Source organism: Passer montanus, unplaced genomic scaffold (genome assembly GCF_014805655.1).
Source record: "Passer montanus isolate IOZ18808 unplaced genomic scaffold, ASM1480565v1 scaffold8, whole genome shotgun sequence".
NCBI lineage: Eukaryota > Metazoa > Chordata > Aves > Passeriformes > Passeridae > Passer > Passer montanus.
Window position 1 is genome coordinate 11,065,086 of NW_024373256.1, and position 9,482 is coordinate 11,074,567.

Consider the following 9,482-nt stretch of genomic DNA (forward strand, 5'->3'; position numbering starts at 1 on the left):
CGGCAGGCGCTGTCCGCGCCCGGACCGGGAGGTGGCAGCGGCCGCCGCGGCTCCGCCGAGGGGCAGAGCCCGCCCGGGAGGCGGTTCCCTTCCCGGCCCCGGGGGAAGATGGCGGCCGCGCAGGGCCCGAGGGCCGAGCCGTGTGACACGGCCGGGCCCGCGTCCAGCGTCCGGCAGGAACGGCTGAGGGGTTTGCCCGAGAGTTCAGACCCACGGCATCGCTTTTCTGCCTGTTTTACACATTATTTACCATCTCTTGATTCTGCGCTGTAGCAGGCACGGTCCCAACAAGCAGACTGAAGTGCCAGCTGCTTTGCGCACGTTTAGAAACACTGGTTTACCTCGCGATCTGTCACTTGGCTGCCGTGCAAATGCACTGCCCGGCTGCTCCAGCCGCGCCTCAGCCACAGCAAACCCGCCCGTGCTGCGGAGCGAGGCCCTGGCACGGCTGGGTTTGCAAATAGGACAGGGCACGGCTGTGTTTGGAGCCAGGACCGGGCACGGCTGGGTTTGGAGCCGGGACCGGGCACGGCTGGGTTTGCAGCCAGGACCCGGCACGGCTGGGTTTGCAAATAGGACAGGGCACGGCTGGGTTTGCAGCCAGGACCGGGCACGGCCGGGTTCACAGCCGCTGCCCAGGCTGCGCGGCCGCGGGGAGCCGGTCCGGCCGTGCCCGCACCGCCGAGCCCAGCACAGACGCACCGCAGCCTGGTGCCCGTCCCGCCCCGCGGGAGAAGCGCTCACCGGCTCCGCTCCCTCCTCCGACAGGCTGCTCTAGCCAGACCATGCTTGTTCCCTTTTTGAACTTGGATGTTCATACAAGTTCGTAAAACATTCAGGAATTCAAGCCTAAATCATGTATAGTGGGGAAAGAAGTGGTGTGAGGGTATAACTGGAACTGATGGGTTGGGGTTTTTTATCTCTGAGGACAACTGAAAGCTGAAGCTGCATCTACTGCATTTCCTAAACCACTGAGACTAATTCCTAAGGGCCTCCTACTTGTGGGTTATGCCGGGGCACTCCATGGGAGTAGAAGGGGTAAGAGCACCCATAACTTTGTGTGTGTCTCCTTAAACTGAAATTGTGGCACTGGCTTTTAATATAAGTATCTCAGATATATGACACTAATGCACAAACACAAAGGCGCGGATATTCCCTTCCTTTCTAGGCAAGGCTCTGTCCAATTCTTATGGTTATGAACTTCAGCCAAACTGGCTTTGTAAATCATCCATTGATCAGAAGGGCAGTAAGTACATAATGTGGCAAATATGGATTTTTTTCCTGTGCAACTGGTTTAAGAAAAGCAAAGAACAGAAAAGATCTTCTCTATTGCATAGGATTTCTTATAAAATACCTACAACTTGGAAATACTCATTCCTTATACTCTTAAATTGTTGAAATATTGTAAAGCATCGCACAAGAATGTGTGATGGGATTGTTCTAGTATTTACCAATAAATCAAGTACTGAAATTCATTTCCCTCACCAGAAACATAGCAGAATTTCCTGTCAGTTTTCATGGGCTTTGCAGATGCTCTCTGAGATCAGAAGTTAGGGCAGGGAGCTTGATGGAAGAGGAGGAGACATGGCTTTTTGTGTACCACACATCTGTTTTTCTGACTATTTCTAAAGAGTTGCATAATGTTGGCAGCTGTGAAATAAACAGTTCATTCCTGCAATACAATGTAGTGTCAGTCATGATTTATCAGGCAGACTGTCCTGAAATTTGGCTGTGCCTGATGCCCATTCAGTGCAAATCAAACAGGGAGTGGTGATGCATCTCTGGGCAATCCTGGGTAAAAGCTTAGCACCCAAATTTCCTGCTTTAATTTAGACAAACCTGGCTACACACTGTTCTCAGGAGTAGCTACAGCTGATAGAAACTGTTTGGATTCTGAGGGTTGTTTTCTCTTTACACGTTACACCAGGTGGGGGGGAGAATGTTGCAGTTGTATTAATTGTTTTTGTAGTTTTGTGAAGTGGCCATTGGTGATTTCTGGGGTAGTAATGGAGGCAGGCTTAGCTGAGAAAATAGGCATACTGAATTTTGAAATTAGAAAAATGTCATTTTTTGGTAGAATAAAGAAATTTAACTTGGTCTTCAGACTTCTTTGTGCCACCTGAAGATAAAAAGGGTGTTAGGGCCTTGGGAAAGGAGCCAAGCACTTTCTGGGACTAAAAGAACAGTGTACCCAATGAGTACAGCAGGTAGAGAAGCAGAATTAAATGGAGAATGAAGACAATATTGATTGACTTTTTGAGGTTATTTGTGGAGGAGGCAGCAAAGGAGAGAAGAAAAACAAACAACAGCACCGTGCACAAAACCCTTTAACACACCCAAACACTTCTCCCTGACACCTCCGAAGCAGGTCTCAGCAACACTGATTCACTAAAGAACCTTTTCTCCCCAAAACAAAGAACAAGTTTTGTGCTTTTGACCTGCTGCCGGTGGCCTGGCACAAACACAACTGTGCTGGTTTTGGTTGCTGGTAAGGGATTTGTTGGCCAGAGTCAGATGCACAAAGATTGTGAGGGCACTGATGTGCACATGGCAAATGTGGAATCTGAGTAATTTTAGTGTTTTGCCTCTTAATTTCCCCCATGGGAATGCTGCACTGATGAGAGCAGTGTAGCATCCCAACTGAAGTATCAAGGGAGATAATTACTGGAGCATGATGAGAATATGCTAATTGTAGAAGGCTCTGAAGACTTGTTTTATTCCCTTATGCAGGCTCTTACTGGGAGTTGAATTTAATGATAAATAAGGGAAAACTTTTTTTTTTTTAATATGAAAATATGGAATGGGGGAAGAAAAAGGCTGATTGATAATATCCAAGTGAATACTAACACTAACATTTTTAATTATCTGAATGTGTAGATGGCTGAATATAGACATGGGAATGTTTTCACAGTGCTGAAGCCAAACTTGGACACTTGTATAAGAGAATTTCATGATATTTTAAGAGGAGGAACTGAAGGGAGTAAGTATTCATGTCACCAAAGGAAAAAAACATCTGAGTGACAATATTTTCATTTCTCTTCACAATTTTGTCCTTTGGGATCAGACTCTCAGTATGCTGTCCTCCAGAAAAGCAGGTCAGCAGGGAAGGTGGATACTCAGCTGCAAATTGTAATGTTTCTCAGACAAAATTTTTCCTCCCCAGGGAAGTCCAACCTAGTGTGGCTGAGCAAGCAAGCAGCAGGTATTTATAAGGAATCTGTCTCACAGAGAACAGTCATACACTGACTGTTGTTTATCACATAATCAAGACAGTTTAAGCTGCTCCTGATGTGCTCAGATGAGTTTTTATGTCTGCTGGCTGTTACTGCTGTTCCCAACTGAAAACTGTGATGATAGAGCACCCTTAGTGCAAACACTTGATCAGTCTGAAACAGAAACCAATTGACAAAGGTTGAGACCATCCAAGTATGAGGGCTCCTTATGGTTGCAAGAGCCTCATATTCTCCTGGTTTTGAGTTGGGAAAGTAGAAAAGTAAGGAAATAGGATTAAAGGATTTCTTTTCTAATGTGTGCTCCTTGGTAATGGTTTGCTCTGAAAAAATAAAACTTGGTAAGCACTGCAAAAAGGTTAGTTGTATGCTGTTTTGGATTTTTAAATGTTGATAACTTTAAATAAAAATGTATCAGCATCATCTGCACCATTCCTGCAATTTTCTGGGAGCACTTTAGTAACAGCACTTCTAAGACCATGATCAAAATGGTGTCACATAAAAGCAACTTGAGTAACACTTGGTTAATTTGGTTTTGCCTAAAATAGTGACCCAGGGACTTTGCCCAAAATCAGTTCACAGTTTGAGAAGGAAAGCAGTTTGACTCTGCGAGAACAAGATTCTCCAAACCTCCTGTCAGGGCTCTGATATCAAAATCATTTAACAATCCAGACAAGGAGCAAGACTCTCCTTTTGCAGGAAAGACCACATGACTCCTATGAGATACAGATCTTTTATGTGTGAGTTCAAACTCTACCAAAAAGAGTAGGAGACACAGGTTTCAGTTTTACTGGGTAGTACCTCACTGCATATTTGGTTTGGAAAAAAAAAAAAAGTCTTGGGAAAAAACCACTGTGGAGGTCCTCTAAGTGTTTCCTTTGCTAGTACAGTAGATTATTTGCTCCAGTACCCTCATGAGACAGGAAACCAGGGGGTTTTAAAATAACTTAATGAAAGAAGAATTTCTGCATGTGAACTCGTGTTGGGATGTTGGGATATTTGGCACTGTGTAAATTACTGCAGCTGGCACGTGTTCCAGCACTTTCTGTCATGTGTTAGTTGAAGGAGGAGCAGGATGCCAGAGGTCTCCAGCAGGTTGCCTGCATGCTCCCAAAGGCAATTCTGAGTCACTGCAACATTTAGTTGCTCTCTTTTTATAGAGCATCACAGACTGTGAAAGAAACCATAGTTTGCTGTATCACTCTTTGCAGAGTGTTTTGGAATTGCAGATTGCAAGAGTGTTTCTAAAGCTAACCCTGTACTGAGGTGGGTTTGTTTGTTTGTTTGTTTGTTGGCAGGAAGTCTCCATCCAACGGCTTTCTGTCTGAGCTGTCAGCAAACCTCCACACAGCCAGTAATGTCACATAACCCACCGCTTCTGAAACCAAGAAATGGGGTCACAGGCAGAGCACGAGTTTATTACTTGCTTTGGTGGGTGCAGTCATGCAAACACTCACTTTGTGCTGCTGGAGTTGGCTTTGGAAAGCAGCATCTTCTCATACCTGATATCATTGCAAATGAGAACAAGTGCCCTCCCTTTCTGTGGTACCCACACCAGTGCTAGAGCAGAGCCTGCCTCAGCCTGGCTGACTAACTCACACTGCCCTGCTGTAGTTGAAACAGTCATGGTTGAGATAGACACAATATAAACAACACACTCCATTTTCAGAAGGCTTCAAAACCTGCTTTTATTTTAGCATGCATGTTTTTTGTACATTCTTAACAAAGCTCATAAGTTCACACTTTACTTATTGGTCAGAAGAGACAAACAAAGTGCTTATTGGAATAGAGAGTTGCAGGTTTCTCTTATTTATCCTTCTGTCTTTCTTGGTTTCTATGTCAATGACCTTGGTAGGAATTCTTTCAGGGATAAACATGGATTCTCTTATCAAACTTCTCTCTAGCTCCAAGAAGTCACTGTAAAACCTCTTCCACACTGGCCTGGACACACACCAACAGGAGTGCTGCAGGCTCTGATTCACTTGCACCCCTGGAGCTCTGTAGGGAGTGATTTTAGCAGGATTAGATAGCTGAGTAAGGTGTGACAGCCAGCTCCCTGATCCAGCCTCTGAGGCTCAGCAGAGCCCCCACTGAAGCTACTGAACATTCTGCTTGCTGAAGGACAAACGAAGATGAAGGTTTTCTTTAAAAGAGCAAGTGGATCTATTGTGCATAGTTGTGGGCAGTAATATGAACAGAGGTTAGACATTGGATTTTGGATACCAACTTCAATGCCCTTTCAGGTCTTCACCAAATTATTTTTTTAAAAGTGCATTTCTCCCCACACTCTTCTAATCAACTGAGTAGGAAAAATCCAAACCACCTACTCCCATGTTGTTATGTGTGTAATGACTGACTGCTCAAGTTTAAAGATTTTCAAGTGCAGTCCTGCAGCTCAGCTATTGAAGAATTCAAGAACAGCTGGAATACCAGTAATCTCTTGGGACCCTGGCCAGGGAAGACTTCATTTAGTTTGTGTGGGAGTAAGATGCATAAATCTTCCCAAAATGGGTCCTCCAGCTTCTCTGCTCAATTCTCCCCCAAACAGAGGAGATAATACACTTCAATTCCATCAAAAGTATGGAATAATACCTGCACTTCAGGGATCCCCATAGTGTCAGTTCTTGAAAATCTTCTTACCAATTTGTCCTGAGCAAGCAGAACATGAGCTGGGGAAGGCAGTGGAGTCATTCAGTCTCAGTGGATAATGTATGTGATTTCTCTCCTGCAGTGGATGGTTTTCTAGCTGAAGGAAAAAGAGGGTGATGTCCTACTGACTCCAGAACTGCTTAATTAAATACCTTGTCTCACCAGGCAGACTGCATAAGATTTTTGCCATGAGGTGTTAATAAAATGTTTCAAATGAAACAGAATGAAAATACTAAAGAACACCAAGTTTAACAGACAAATTCTGGTTTGTAGATGTAATGTGACATTATCACCTCTGGCTGCCTGGCTGGAACTTGCCAGAAGCCTCAGCCAGGACAGCAGGGGTGGCAGGGCTGTGACAGGGGTGACAGGAGGTGGCAGGAGCCCCAGCACCAGCTCTCCCAAATCAGTCTAAAATCACTTCCCCAGGGCTCAGGCCATGATCTGAGCCCCCTTCTTCACAGTGGTGCAGTGGTAGAGGGCAATGTTGTGAGGAACCCCACCAAAACTTCAGCTCAGGTCATTAAACCTCTCCAATACTCTCCACAAAGAGCGAGTGCTGGGCCCCAAAAGGTTGCTGTGTAGTGAAGAAATTGAAAATACTCTTTCCCAGGTCTGACCCCCTTTTCCAACAGCTCTCTGCAGCACGAGAGCTGCTGCTCCTGTTCCCAGTGGCTGCTGTTGGATGGAGTGCAGGAGACTTGAAGTGCCACTGGAGCTGGGGCTCGGGCTTCAAGTGCTGCTTCAAGTCCTGAATGCACCAGGCTGCTTTGAGAGGCAGGGGCAGGGGGAGATGGGTGTTGCAGAGTGCAAACCTTCTGTGATGGGGCAGTTTTCTGGGTTGCCATGGTGAGGGCAACCACCACGCTGTGCTCGGTTGTAACAGCCTCAGAAATACAATGGCCAGAGTCTATTCCAGTGCAGATTTATGAGGATGCTGAAGCACTTACTCCAAAGCACATTTTTCTCCCCCCATGGCTATAGTCAGTTGTTGTCAACAAATGATCTGTAACTCTTCCTGTATTTTACTCCTGGGAACGGACAGAAACAAACCCTAAAATCCAATAAATATGGAAATTGAGTATGCTTTCTCGAAAAACTTCTTTTTTTCTTTATATTCTCTTTGCCTTTTAGTCCAGATCTGAAGTTCTTGTTCTGGCCTTGCAGATCAAAGCCTTTTGGGTCATCTCTGCCTACTTTTGCTGCTCCAGCTCACCCCATTTCATTGTGGGCAGTGTCAGCCAAACAGGGACAAAGTACAGGCACTCACCAAAAGGTCCCGAGCCAGAAGTTTCCCTCAATTTCTTTTATGTCAGCATTCCCAACTGTCCATCACAAGCCAAAACAGATAGATTGAAGGCATTTTTTTTCACCTTACTGTGTTTGTAGAAGTACTGGTTTTTAGTCAGATTGGTTCCCCAAGCTGGTCATTGGCCTCATGCAGTGTGAGACACATTACAGGGACAGAGCAGACATGAATCAATACAGAGTCATCAAGCAACAGCAGCTAAATTCTGTGTTCTGTCATTCTTCCCTTCTGCAGGTGAAATATTAGCTGGCAAATTCCTTCACCTTTAGCTTGTCTTTTGGGAGGAAAGAAAAAGGAATAAGCTAAGGGAAGGAGAGTTTTTAAACATCGGCCTTCCCTGAGGTAAAAATGCTGAAATGGTGAGGAAAAATCATAAATAACCCCAGTACAACTTGTAGAACAAATAAGGCATTCTAAAAGTCAGCTGAAATTTGTTTTAAATTCCCTGTGGCCCCTCTGGCACACACTGGCTTTAGCAGGCTGTGTCAGCTGGAGCCCTGCCAGCCCAGGGGTGATGGTGCCATCCATCCAGGTGTTTGTCTGGAATAAAGTGCCCTCCTGCCAGCCAGAAAGTGCTGCCTGTGGGTGGGTGCTGGGTGCCAGGGGGACAAGAGCCTGTGGGATCTGCTCAGGCTGGGAATTCCTGGGCTGTATCACCGTTTGGAGCACGGGGTTGGATTCTTGTGCTGCCCCAAGTCTGCCCCAGATTTGAAGAGACTGAACTTGCCCCCTCAGAGCAGAGCAGTTTTGGTACCTTTGTGTTTGTAACGAGTACAGTGAGCTCTGCCTGGCTGCAAGGTACCTATGATGGGTTTTCTGGGGCAGCAGATGGGTCTTGTTGGATATTTTATAAAGTGGTTTTAGGTCTGGGGTTTTCCTGTACCCAAAACCCAACAGCTGTCACAGAGCACAGCAATGGGATCAGCTGTTTGATACATTTCCCTTTTTCCCAGGAATTCTTACTCTTCTTCCTCTGAAGTTGTGCTTTCCTGCTGCCACCTCTTTTGTTGTTTGGTTAGTTCTTTTCAAAACTGAATTGTTCTAGTCCACATGGCACATCATCTTTTCTACATAATGTTTTCTCCATTTTGGGGAGAGCGACCATCATATATCATCATATATCCCTTTCAAAATCTTCATTTGTATTTATTTCTGTCAACTTAAGGTCAGTGTGCCAGGTCCTTCCCTCTGAATCAGTGGAAACAGATTGTAAAAATACATATGGGATATATATTAACATTTTCTTCTGTGGAGCAGACTGAGTGTCTTGGCTCATGTTGTGCCACAGCTGGCAGTTCAAGGGATATTGGGGCTGAGGATGGAGGAGAAGGTGTGTGTCAGTGCACAGATGTTCAAATATTTGGAGGGAAAAGATAATTGTTCTGTTTTAAAAAGCAATATGTTTCTCTAAATAGCCTAGAAGCATCACATTGAGTTAGAGTTGGGAAGGGATGTACTGCTGGTTTTCATTTGGGGGGCTTAATACTGCACATATGCTTTTTACAACTGTTTTATCTAAATTCATGACAGTTAGATTATCCCTTGGCTTTATATTAGTGTTTAATATATTTAATATTCATAGATCCATAATTCAGCCTGTGTAATCAAATAATTACAGATGCCATTAGCTGAGTTATCACACTAATCTGGGTGTATTTCTATGGATAATAATTTAATGAAATTATCACTTAATTTCTGGAGCCCTCTTCTCTGCACAGAAATGAAAACGAAATGAATGTGCTGCTCTTTTTCCTTCATTAAGAAACTCCAGCCTTGATTAACAGGATCTGAACATCCAAACATTTAAGACTTGGTTTCCTGAATTTCCACTCCCAGTGGCATTCACAGGAGGACACCAGATTAAAAAAACAGAGCAGAAACTCCCCATTTGCACCAAGGCTGTGTGGGAGGGAGAAGGGGGCAGTGGTGCCTGCTCCTCCTGCACGCCTGGGGCAGGGAGCACACCGAGCCTTGGCATGGCAGGAGCAGCTGCAGGGGGAAGATCTGCCTGTAGGGGTGGGTGCCTTCCACCCCTAAGGCCTGTCTGTGGAAGATGTTGCTCATCAGAAAGGCCAGGAAGGCACAAGTGTGGGGAAAGGACATCTGAGGGGGAGAAGGGAGCGGATGGCAGAGAGGCTGCTCCTGCAAAGCCTCAGGCACTGACAGAAGGCTGAGCCCTGGCTGAGGTGGGGCTCACCTCTGCTCTGTGCAGGGCTGTGTCCTGGCTTTACAGGGTGCAAGTCACACAGCTGACAGTAAATGTCAACTCCTCCCTGTCACTGACAGCAGGGGTT